Source organism: Panicum virgatum, chromosome 8N (genome assembly GCF_016808335.1).
Source record: "Panicum virgatum strain AP13 chromosome 8N, P.virgatum_v5, whole genome shotgun sequence".
NCBI classification, from domain to species: domain Eukaryota; kingdom Viridiplantae; phylum Streptophyta; class Magnoliopsida; order Poales; family Poaceae; genus Panicum; species Panicum virgatum.
This window is the reverse complement of record NC_053152.1, coordinates 4,428,329-4,442,234: the sequence shown is the minus strand read 5'-3', so window position 1 is coordinate 4,442,234 and position 13,906 is coordinate 4,428,329.

The following is a 13,906-nucleotide window of genomic DNA, read 5'->3' as shown; positions in this document are numbered from 1 at the left end:
TTGCATTAATTGCACCAGTTGACCCTATTTTGCATCGAGTTTCATGGAGTTACGAAACGATCACAAATGCATCCCAACAGTTTGCAACACACCAAAACATGCGTTTAGGGTCCAATGGAGTGGATTGGGTGCGTTCGTTGCAAAAAATCCCGACGTGACTTTGTGGCACGAACTTTTGCATTAATTGCACCATTTCACCCCGTTTTGCACCGAGTTTAATGCAGTTATGAAATGATCCCAAACAAAGCCAAACATTATGCAACTTATGAAAACATGAGTCTAGGGTCCAATGGAGTGGATTGGGTGCGTATTGCATTAATTGCGTCAGTTCACCCTGTTTTGCATCGAGTTTGATGCAGTTACGAAACAATCCCTAATTCATCCCAACACTATGCAACGCACCAAAACATGAGTTCAGGGTCCAATGGGGCGTATAGGGTGCGTTTGTTGAAAAAAATCCCGACGTGACTTCTGGCACGAACTTTTGCATTAATTGCACCAGTTGACCCCGTTTTGCACCGAGTTTCATGCAGTTGCGAAACGATCCCAAATGCACCCAAACACTATGCACCGCACCCAAACATGAGTTTAGGATCCAATGGGGTGGTTTGGGTGCATTCGTTGTGAAAAATCACGACGTGATATCGTGGCACGAACTTTTTCATTAATTGCACCAGTTGACCCTATTTTGCATCGAGTTTCATGCAGTTACGAAACGATCCCAAATGCATCCCAACACTATGCAACGCAACAAAAAATGAGTTTAGGGTCCAATGTGGCGGATTGGGTGCGTTTGTTGAAAAAAATCCCGACATGACTTCGTGGCACGTACTTTTGCATTAATTAAACCAGTTGACCCCGTTTTGCACCGAGTTTCATGCAGTTACGAAACGATCCCAAATGCACCCAAACACTATGCACCGCACCCAAACATGAGTTTAGGGTCCAATGGGGTGGTTTGGGTGCGTTCGTTGTGAAAAATCACGACGTGATATCGTGGCACAAACTTTTGCATTAATTGCACCAGTTGACCCTATTTTGCATCGAGTTTCATGGAGCTACGAAACGATCACAAATGCATCCCAACATTTTGCAACACACCAAAACATGCGTTTAGGGTCCAATGGAGTGGATTGGGTGCGTTCATTTCAAAAAATCCCGACGTGACTTTGTGGCACGAACTTTTGCATTAATTGCACAATTTCACCCCGTTTTGCACCGAGTTTAATGCAGTTATGAAATGATCCCAAACAAAGCCAAACATTATGCAACTTATGAAAACAAGAGTCTAGGGTCCAACGGAGTGGATTGGGTGCGTATTGCATTAATTGCATCAGTTCACCCTGTTTTGCATCGAGTTTGATGCAGTTACGAAACAATCCCTAATGCGTCCCAACATTATGCAACGCACCAAAACATGAGTTCAGGGTCCAATGGGGCATATTGGGTGCGTTCGTTGTAAACAATCCCGACGTGACTTCGTGGCACGAACTTTTGCGTTAATTGCACCAGTTGACCCCATTTTGCACCGAGTTTCATGCAGTTCCGAAATGATCCCAAATGCACCCAAACACTATGCAACGCACCAAAACATGAGTATAGAGTCCAATGGAGCGGATTAGGTGTGTTCGTTGAGAAATATCCCGACGTGACTTTGTGGCACGAACTTTTGCATTAGTTGCACCAGTTGACCCTGTATTGCATCGAGTTTCATGCAGGTACGAAACGATCCCAAATGCACCCAAACACTATGCAATGCACCAAAACATGAGTTTAGGGTCCAATGGGGTGGATTGGGTGCCTTCGTTGCGAAAAATCCCGACGTGATATCGTGGCACGAAGTTTTGCATTAATTGCACCAGACCCTGTTTTGCATCGAGTCTCATGCAGTTACGAAACGTTCCCAAATGCATCCCAACACTTTTGCAACACACCAAAACATGAGTTTAGGGTCCAATGGGGTGGATTGGGTGTGTTCGTTGCAAAAAATCACGATGTGACTTCGTGGCACGAACTTTTGCATTAATTGCACCAGTGCACCCCGTTTTGCACCGAGTTTCATGCAGTTACGAAACGATCCCAAATATTCCCAAACACTATGCAACGCACCAAAACATGAGTTTAGGGTCCAATGGGGTGGATTGGGTGCGTTCGTTGCGAAAAATCCCGACGTGATATCGTGGCACGAACTTTTGCATTAATTGCACCAGACCCTGTATTGCATCGAGTTTCATGCAGTTACGAAACGATCCCAAATGCATCCCAACACTATGCAACGCACCAAAACATGAGTTTAGGGTCCAATGTGGCGGATTGGGTGCGTTTGTTGAAAAAAATCCCGACGTGACTTCGTGGCACGAACTTTTGTATTAATTAAACCAGTTGACCCCGTTTTGCACCGAGTTCATGCAGTTACGAAACGATCCGAAATGCACCCAAACACTATGCACCACACCCAAACATGTGTTTAGGATCCAATGGGGTGCTTTGGGTGCGTTCGTTGTGAAAAATCACGATGTGATATCATGGCACGAACTTTTGCATTAATTGCACCAGTTGACCCTGTTTTGCATCGAGTTTCATGCAGTTACGAAACGATCACAAATGCATCCCAACACTTTGCAACACACCAAAACATGAGTTTAGGGTCCAATGGGGCGTATTGGGTGCGTTCTTTGAAAAAAATCCCGACGTGACTTCGTGGCACGAACTTTTGCATTAATTGCACCAGTTGACCCCGTTTTGCATCGAGTTTCATGCAGTTACGAAACGATCCCAAATGCACCCAAACACTATGCAACGCACCAAAACATGAGTTTAGGGTCCAATGGGGTGGATTGGGTGCGTTCGTTGCGAAAAATCCCGACGTGATATCGTGGCACGAACTTTTGCATTAATTGCACCAGACCCTGTATTGCATCGAGTTTCATGCAGTTACGAAACGATCCCAAATGCATCCCAACACTATGCAACGCACCAAAACATGAGTTTAGGGTCCAATGTGGCGGATTGGGTGCGTTTTTTGAAAAAAATCCCGACGTGACTTCGTGGCACGAACTTTTGCATTAATTAAAGCAGTTGACCCCGTTTTGCACCGAGTTTCATGCAGTTACGAAACGATCCCAAATGCACCCAAACACTATGCACCGCACCCAAACATGAGTTTAGGGTCCAATGGGGTGGTTTGGGTGCGTTCGTTGTGAAAAATCACGACGTGATATCATGGCATGAACTTTTGCATTAATTGCACCAGTTGACCCTGTTTTGCATCGAGTTTCATGCAGTTACGAAACGATCACAAATGCATCCCAACACTTTGCAACACACCAAAACATGAGTTTAGGGTCCAATGGGGCGTATTGGGTGCGTTCGTTGAAAAAAATCCCGACGTGACTTCGTGGCACGAACTTTTGCATTAATTGCACCAGTTGACCCCGTTTTGCATCGAGTTTCATGCAGTTACCAAACGATCCCAAATGCACCCAAACACTATGCAACGCACCAAAACATGAGTTTAGGGTCCAATGGGGTGGATTGTGTGCGTTCGTTGCGAAAAATCCCGACGTGATATCGTGGCACGAACTTTTGCAATAATTGCACCAGACCCTGTATTGCATCGAGTTTCATGCATTTACGAAACGATCCCAAATGCATCCCAACACTATGCAACGCACCAAAACATGAGTTTAGGGTCCAATGTGGTGGATTGGGTGCGTTTGTTGAAAAAAATCCCGACGTGACTTCGTGGCACGAACTTTTGCATTAATTAAACCAGTTGACCCCGTTTTGCACCGAGTTTCATGCAGTTACGAAACGATCCCAAATGCACCCAAACACTATGCACCGCACCCAAACATGAGTTTAGGGTCCAATGGGGTGGTTTGGGTGCGTTCGTTGTGAAAAATCACGACGTGATATCGTGGCACGAACTTTTGCATTAATTGCACCAGTTGACCCTATTTTGCATCGAGTTTCATGCAGTTACGAAACAATCACAAATGCATCCCAACATTTTGCAACACACCAAAACATGCGTTTAGCGTCCAATGGAGTGCATTGGGTGCGTTCGTTGCAAAAAATCCCGACGTGACTTCGTGGCACGAACTTTTGCATTAATTGCACCATTTCACCCCGTTTTGCACCGAGTTTAATGCAGTTATGAAATGATCCCAAACAAAGCCAAACATTATGCAACTTATGAAAACATGAGTCTAGGGTCCAATGGAGTGGATTGGGTGGGTATTGCATTAATTGCATCAGTTCACCCTGTTTGCATCGAGTTTGATGCAGTTACGAAACAATCCCTAATGCGTCCCAACACTATGCAACGCACCAAAACTTGAGTTCCGGGTCCAATGGGGCGTATTGGGTGCGTTCGTTGAAAAAAATCCCGACGTGACTTCGTGGCACGAACTTTTGCATTAATTGCACCAGTTGACCCCGTTTTGCACCGAGTTTCATGCAGTTGCGAAATGATCCCAAATGCACCCAAACACTATGCAACGCACCAAAACATGAGTTTAGAGTCCAATGGAGCGGATTAGGTGTGTTCGTTGAGAAAAATCCCGACGTGACTTCGTGGCACGAACTTTTGCATTAGTTGCACCAGTTGACCCTGTATTGCATCGAGTTTCATGCAGTTACGAAACGATCCCAAATGCACCCAAACACTATGCAACGCACCAAAACATGAGTTTAGGGTCCAATGGGGTGGATTGGGTGCATTCGTTGCGAAAAATCCTGACGTGATATCATGGCACGAAGTTTTGCATTAATTGCACCAGACCCTGTATTGCATCGAGTTTCATGCAGTTACGAAACGATCCCAAATGCATCCCAACACTATGCAACGCACCAAAACATGAGTTTAGGGTCCAATGTGGCGGATTGAGTGTGTTTGTTGAAAAAAATCCCGACGTGACTTCGTGGCACGAACTTTTGCATTAATTAAACCAGTTGACCCCGTTTTGCACCGAGTTCATGCAGTTACGAAACGATCCCAAATGCACCCAAACACTATGCACCACACCCAAACATGTGTTTAGGATCCAATGGGGTGGTTTGGGTGCGTTCGTTGTGAAAAATCATGACGTGATATCATGGCACGAACTTTTGCATTAATTGCACCAGTTGACCCTGTTTTGCATCGAGTTTCATGCAGTTACGAAACGATCACAAATTCATCCCAACACTTTGCAACACACCAAAACATGAGTTTAGGGTCCAATGGGGCGTATTGGGTGCGTTCGTTGCAAAAAATCCCGACGTGACTTCGTGGCACGAACTTTTGCATTAATTGCACCATTTCACCCCGTTTTGCACCGAGTTTAATGCAGTTATGAAATGATCCCAAACAAAGCTAAACATTATGCAACTTATGAAAACATGAGTCTAGGGTCCAATGGAGTGGATTGGGTGCCTATTGCATTAATTGCATCAGTTCACCCTGTTTTGCATCGAGTTTGATGCAGTTACGAAACAATCCCTAATGCGTCCCAACACTATGCAACGCACCAAAACATGAGTTCCGGGTCCAATGGGGCGTATTGGGTGCGTTCGTTGAAAAAAATCCCGACGTGACTTCGTGGCACGAACTTTTGCATTAATTGCACCAGTTGACCGCGTTTTGCACCGAGTTTCATGCAGTTGCGAAACGATCCCAAATGCACCCAAACACTATGCAACGCACCAAAACATGAGTTTAGAGTCCAATGGAGCGGATTAGGTGTGTTCGTTGAGAAAAATCCCGACGTGACTTCGTGGCACGAAATTTTGCATTAGTTGCACCAGTTGACCCTGTATTGCATCGAGTTTCATGCAGTTACGAAACGATCCCAAATGCACCCAAACACTATGCAACGCACCAAAACATGAGTTTAGGGTCCAATGGGGTGGATTGTGTGCGTTCGTTGCGAAAAATCCCGACGTGATATCGTGGCACGAACTTTTGCATTAATTGCACCAGACCCTGTATTGCATCGAGTTTCATGCAGTTACGAAACGATCCCAAATGCATCCCAGCACTATGCAACGCACCAAAACATGAGTTTAGGGTCCAATGTGGCGGATTGGGTGCGTTTGTTGAAAAAAATCCCGACGTGACTTCGTGGCACGAAATTTTGCATTAATTAAACCAGTTGACCCCGTTTTGCACCGAGTTTCATGCAGTTACGAAACGATCCCAAATGCACCCAAACACTATGCACCGCACCCAAACATGAGTTTAGGGTCCAATGGGGTGGTTTGGGTGCGTTCGTTGTGAAAAATCACGACGTGATATCATGGCACGAACTTTTGCATTAATTGCACCAGTTGACCCTGTTTTGCATCGAGTTTCATGCAGTTACGAAACGATCACAAATTCATCCCAACACTTTGCAACACACCAAAACATGAGTTTAGGGTCCAATGGAGTGGATTGGGTGCGTTCGTTGCAAAAAATCCCGACGTGACTTCGTGGCACGAACTTTTGCATTAATTGCACCATTTCACCCCGTTTTGCACCGAGTTTAATGCAGTTATGAAATGATCCCAAACTAAGCCAAACATTATGCAACTTATGAAAACATGAGTCTAGGGTCCAATGGAGTGGATTGGGTGGGTATTGCATTAATTGCATCAGTTCACCCTGTTTGCATCGAGTTTGATGCAGTTACGAAACAATCCCTAATGCGTCCCAACACTATGCAACGCACCAAAACTTGAGTTCCGGGTCCAATGGGGCGTATTGGGTGCGTTCGTTGAAAAAAATCCCGACGTGACTTCGTGGCACGAACTTTTGCATTAATTGCACCAGTTGACCCCGTTTTGCACCGAGTTTCATGCAGTTGCGAAACGATCCCAAATGCACCCAAACACTATGCAACGCACCAAAACATGAGTTTAGAGTCCAATGGAGCGGATTAGGTGTGTTCGTTGAGAAAAATCCCGACGTGACTTCGTGGCACGAACTTTTGCATTAGTTGCACCAGTTGACCCTGTATTGCATCGAGTTTCATGCAGTTACGAAACGATCCCAAATGCACCCAAACACTATGCAACGCACCAAAACATGAGTTTAGGGTCCAATGGGGTGGATTGGGTGCATTCGTTGCGAAAAATCCTGACGTGATATCATGGCACGAAGTTTTGCATTAATTGCACCAGACCCTGTATTGCATCGAGTTTCATGCAGTTACGAAACGATCCCAAATGCATCCCAACACTATGCAACGCACCAAAACATGAGTTTAGGGTCCAATGTGGCGGATTGGGTGTGTTTGTTGAAAAAAATCCCGACGTGACTTCGTGGCACGAACTTTTGCATTAATTAAACCAGTTGACCCCGTTTTGCACCGAGTTCATGCAGTTACGAAACGATCCCAAATGCACCCAAACACTATGCACCACACCCAAACATGTGTTTAGGATCCAATGGGGTGGTTTGGGTGCGTTCGTTGTGAAAAATCACGACGTGATATCATGGCACGAACTTTTGCATTAATTGCACCAGTTGACCCTGTTTTGCATCGAGTTTCATGCAGTTACGAAACGATCACAAATTCATCCCAACACTTTGCAACACACCAAAACATGAGTTTAGGGTCCAATGGGGCGTATTGGGTGCGTTCGTTGCAAAAAATCCCGACGTGACTTCGTGGCACGAACTTTTGCATTAATTGCACCATTTCACCCCGTTTTGCACCGAGTTTAATGCAGTTATGAAATGATCCCAAACAAAGCTAAACATTATGCAACTTATGAAAACATGAGTCTAGGGTCCAATGGAGTGGATTGGGTGCCTATTGCATTAATTGCATCAGTTCACCCTGTTTTGCATCGAGTTTGATGCAGTTACGAAACAATCCCTAATGCGTCCCAACACTATGCAACGCACCAAAACATGAGTTCCGGGTCCAATGGGGCGTATTGGGTGCGTTCGTTGAAAAAAATCCTGACGTGACTTCGTGGCACGAACTTTTGCATTAATTGCACCAGTTGACCGCGTTTTGCACCGAGTTTCATGCAGTTGCGAAACGATCCCAAATGCACCCAAACACTATGCAACGCACCAAAACATGAGTTTAGAGTCCAATGGAGCGGATTAGGTGTGTTCGTTGAGAAAAATCCCGACGTGACTTCGTGGCACGAAATTTTGCATTAGTTGCACCAGTTGACCCTGTATTGCATCGAGTTTCATGCAGTTACGAAACGATCCCAAATGCACCCAAACACTATGCAACGCACCAAAACATGAGTTTAGGGTCCAATGGGGTGGATTGTGTGCGTTCGTTGCGAAAAATCCCGACGTGATATCGTGGCACGAACTTTTGCATTAATTGCACCAGACCCTGTATTGCATCGAGTTTCATGCAGTTACGAAACGATCCCAAATGCATCCCAGCACTATGCAACGCACCAAAACATGAGTTTAGGGTCCAATGTGGCGGATTGGGTGCGTTTGTTGAAAAAAATCCCGACGTGACTTCGTGGCACGAACTTTTGCATTAATTAAACCAGTTGACCCCGTTTTGCACCGAGTTTCATGCAGTTACGAAACGATCCCAAATGCACCCAAACACTATGCACCGCACCCAAACATGAGTTTAGGGTCCAATGGGGTGGTTTGGGTGCGTTCGTTGTGAAAAATCACGACGTGATATCATGGCACGAACTTTTGCATTAATTGCACCAGTTGACCCTGTTTTGCATCGATATCACGTCAACTGGTGCAATTAATGCAAAAGTTCGTGCCACGATATCACGTCGTGATTTTTCACAACGAACGCACCCAAACCACCCCATTGGACCCTAAACTCATGTTTGGGTGCGGTGCATAGTGTTTGGGTGCATTTGGGATCGTTTTGTAACTGCATGAAACTCGGTGCAAAACGGGGTCAACTGGTTTAATTAATGCAAAAGTTCGTGCCACGAAGTCACGTCGGGATTTTTTTCAACAAACGCACCCAATCCGCCACATTGGACCCTAAACTCATGTTTTGGTGCGTTGCATAGTGTTGGGATGCATTTGGGATCGTTTCGTAACTGCATGAAACTCGATGCAATACAGGGTCTGGTGCAATTAATGCAAAAGTTCGTGCCACGATATCACGTCGGGATTTTTCGCAACGAATGCACACAATCCACCCCATTGGACCCTAAACTCATGTTTTGGTGCGTTGCATAGTGTTTGGGTGCATTTGGGATCGTTTGGTAACTGCATGAAACTCGATGCAAAACGGGGTCAACTGGTGCAATTAATGCAAAAGTTCGTGCCACGAAGTCACGTCGGGATTTTTTTCAACGAACGCACCCAATACGCCCCATTGGACCCTAAACTCATGTTTTGGTGTGTTGCAAAGTGTTGGGATGCATTTGTGATCGTTTCGTAACTGCATGAAACTCGATGCAAAACAGGGTCAACTGGTGCAATTAATGCAAAAGTTCGTGCCATGATATCACGTCGTGATTTTTCACAACGAGCGCACCCAAACCACCCCATTGGATCCTAAACACATGTTTGGGTGTGGTGCATAGTGTTTGTGATGGAACCCGCTGGGGTTTGCTCCCGATCTTTCGATGAGAGTGGGGGATAACTCGATTTGAGGAGGATCGACGTTGTGCTGCCCGACTACAACACCACAAGGGCTGCGCTGCGCCTTAGCGACAGTTACACCGCCTCCAATTTGTGTTGTTCTTGCTGTGCCAAGAACAACCTTGAACCTGCAAGCAAATCGAAGAACAAGCAAGAACAAGTGGACAAGCAAACAGCACACAGACCTTGCCCAAAGGATAAATCCGATACACACGAAGTTGGGGTTCTGAATCAAGCAAATCGGGTGGTCTAATCGACACACGCGTTTACAAGGAAGTAGCAGCAGCTAAACTTACAACCAAACAAAACCCAAGTCTCAAATGGTGGCTGCTGGTGGTTTATATAGGTGGGGGAGCAGCCAAGAGGCGTGGGGGGTGTAAACCCTAACTTAAAATGGGCCCCTAGTGGGCTGAACTAGATACAAGGGCCTCAGCCCAAGACTGGAAGACTGAACGTCATTTTGGCGATTCTGCTTAGCTCCTTTGGAATTTCATCTTGAGGTTGGATCCATCTGAAAGTAGACTTCAGGAGCTTTCCAACAAGTACTCATGGGCTTCAAACAATATTCAGAGCTAAGAGTTATGGACTTCCGAAGTTGCCCCTTCCTGGAGGTCCGAACTGGTATGGTCCGATCTGATCATCCACACTCGCTTTCTTGTCGTGTTTGCTCTCCCTCTGATGAGGACACCACGAGTACGTCTACACCAGCAGCACCTTCTCTAGCGTCTCCAGATGCACCTCCACCCCAGGCGCCACCTTCTGGGCCAATCACTCGGGCCCGTGCAAGAGAATTGAACTTCGTCATGCTACTGAAGAATGAAGGCCCAGAAGAATAGAAGCTAGCCCAACAGAGGCCCTTATGTGGGCGCCTAGGGCTGCGCCCTTCCCCTTTGCCCTGGACACCAGGGGCGGCGCCCCATCTCCTGGCCGCCCTTCCCTAGGGGCTGCGCCCCCTCTCCCTCTATTTATAGAGAAGTTTCTTTTCAATTCAGACTGGAGTTTTGTTTACATCTAGCTTTAGCTACTCAGGAACACGCGCAAAACAGCGCTGTCCTCGTGTATTCAGGACTCCACCTTCGAGAGATAATCAAATTGCTCGCATCCTTTTCTTGTTCGTTCTTCGATTGCGGACAGGAAACGATCTTCGTGATCAGGCTGATCTTGCATCAACAAGGTCGGTAACCACAGGGAGTTGGTTCAGCGATTGCATTGGCGCTTCGGGTTCGCTCGTCGTAGTCGGATCGTGAGGGTCATCTTCCGCCAAGTCGAATTTATCCCTACTCACCGAAAGATCGGGCACTCCGGCTCTATCAAGTGGTATCAGATTTCCAGGTTGATCGGTGAGTTTATCTAGTGTTCTTCCCTTTCCTACAGTCCACAAAACCAAAAAAAAAACAAAAATTATTATCAGGTTAGATCCTTGTCCCAGCACCCTTTGAGCCTTGCACTTTCTTTCAATAATTTGCATTGTTGAATTTGTGTGCTTACGCGTTCAATTGTTGCTGGTTACTTTGTGTTCTATCCTTGTTTTCTTTTCGTCTAACCCTAGCGCCGCCACCATCTCTCTGCCCCTGATCGCCCTCCCCTGCCTTGTGTGTTTGGCAAGTCAAAAAAAAAAAGGAAAGAGAGAAACACAACCGCGTGCGTGATTTCTGGTCGCGCCTCTCACGCGCCGACGCCTCCACCCCTTTCCTTTTTCTGTTTCGGATCACACCTCCCTGTCCACCGGTTGTGTATTCCTTTTAGCAAGTTTAAAAGGTTTGCCTAATCCTGATCGACTTCAATTGAGAAAGTCTTGGTTGCCTCGGCAGTCCTACCATACAAAGGGACACCCGGATCTTGAGAGAGAGAGAGAGAGTATCTTCTTGTTACCGGAATACCCCTACTTTTCCTGAAAAGTGTGTGTGGTAACTTGCTCATTTGTATTCCTTTGCTCATATAATCAGTTTGTGAGTTTCTCCGGAAAAAAAAAAAACAGAAACAAAAAAAAAACAGAAACAAAAAAAAAACAGGGAAACAGAACGGAGGTTACCTCATTTGGGCGCATCACGCAGGACGCCTAGGTGTGCGCCCCTCCTTGTTCTTCACTTTTGTGTTTTTCCTTTCCCCCATACCCTTGCTCAATTTTTGCACCTTGTTTCCAGCAGCTTTGATTACGTGTTTGGCACTATAATTCAACCTTGCATTATTGTTTGATTGTGCTAACCCTTGCATTGAGTGCAGCCTACCCAGAACCCCACATAGTTCTACGACGAGCAGACTTTGTTTCTCCAGGCAATCGCTCCTCCAATCTTTCGCCGGTTCTACCTATTGGTTGCAGATCACCCCTGTGTGCTTGGTAAGAACGGATAAGAATTTGATAACAGCACTACTGTGAGCGCCTTGTGAACCGTTACACCCTTGTTGTCGTAGGATTTGTTTTTGTGTTTGCGCTAACTATGGCAGGAGACGAAGGCATGACGGATGAAAAGCTGCAGGACATGCGGACACGAGTTGATGGACTGGCCGCGGACATGAAGACGATGCATGAACGGCTTGACTCGACGATCACGTCATCGACCGAGAGGTTCGATCAGCTCGACCTCGCTCAGATGGCCGCTAAGACCACGCTCGACACCATCGTGGCACGGCTCGACACATTGTCCACATCGATCACAGAGTTACAGAAAGATTATGGCGGTGACACGGAACAGGAAGAGGGTACTCGCACCGGTCGTGCCCGCCGTGTGGTACGTCATCAACCTAATGACTCATTTGCTAAGATTAAATTTAAAATTCCGTCTTTTAATGGCAAATATGATCCTGCTGCATATCTTGATTGGGAACTAGAGGTCGACCAGAAATTTTCATGCCATGATATTCCTGTTAATTCTCAAGTTAAAGCTGCTATTAGTGAATTTACTGATTTTGCTTTAATTTGGTGGCGTGAATATAAACAAAAACATCCCACTCCCACCACTTGGACTCAATTAAAAGTTGCCATGCGACACAGATTTGTCCCTTCATATTATGCACGAGATTTGCTTGAAAAAATGCAGTGCTTTCGACAAGGTCAACAGTCTGTTGAGGACTATTATCAGGAGTTACAAAAAGGTATGATTCGTTGTGGTTTGTTTGAGACAGATGACGCTGCTATGGCTCGTTTTCGCGGTGGTTTGAACCGCGAAATTCAGGACATCCTTGATTATAAAGAATATTCTGATATGACCACATTGTTTGCATATGCTTGCAAAGCTGAACGTGAAGTGCAGGGACGCCGTTCGAAGACATATCCTAACTCTTTTGCAGGAAGAAGGTCGGCAACCAGCTCAGCGCCTGCTCTACCTGCGTCATCCACGACCAGCAGTACACCACGCGAGGGGTCGGCCAAACCTGCAGCACCCTCTCCCACAGGCGCTGTTCCTTCCACAGGACGTACACGGGATATTCAGTGCCATCGTTGCAAAGGATTTGGGCACATGATTCGGGACTGCCCAAACAAGCGTACCTTGCTTATCCGTGACAATGGTGAGTACTCTTCTGAAAGTGATTCCGAAGAACCTCGACATGCTATGCTTGCCACTGACCATGCAGCTAATGAGGAGGTACATGTCACCCCGGGCGATGCGGATAGGTATGAAAATCTTGTTGTGCAGCGTGTTCTTAGTACACAGGTCGCCCAGCCTGAGAAAAATCAGCGACACACTCTGTTCCATACAAAGGGCGTTGTGCAGGAGCGGTCGATTCGCATCATCATCGACAGCGGCAGCTGCAACAACTTGGCGAGTACCGTGCTGGTCGAGAAGTTGTCATTACCCACTCGTAAGCATCCGAATCCATATCACATTCAGTGGCTTAATGATGGTGGAAAACTTAGAGTAACACGGTCGGTGCGTGTCCCTTTCTCCATGGGTGCTTATTCTGATTTTGTCGATTGTGATGTTATTCCCTTGGAAGCATGCTCTTTGTTACTTGGTAGACCTTGGCAATACGATACTGATAGCTTGCATCATGGTCGTTCAAATCATTATTCTTTCATGTTTAAGGGTCAGAAAATAATTATACATCCAATGACACCTGAACAAATTGTTCAAGATGATCTTGCTCGAGCTGCTAGGAATACTAAACAACTTGAACCATCACCATCGCCCTCTAATTCTGAAATCAAGTTGAATGCTCCTGTTTTACTTGCTACACGTGCTGATTTTGATGATCTCTGCGATGCTCATTTGCCCTGCTATGCACTTGTATGCTATAGTGTGCTCGTTTCACTCAATGATGCACCGTCTTTGGATATTCCCCCTGTGGTTGCTAACCTTTTGCAGGAGTACGCTGATGTCTTTCCCAAGGACT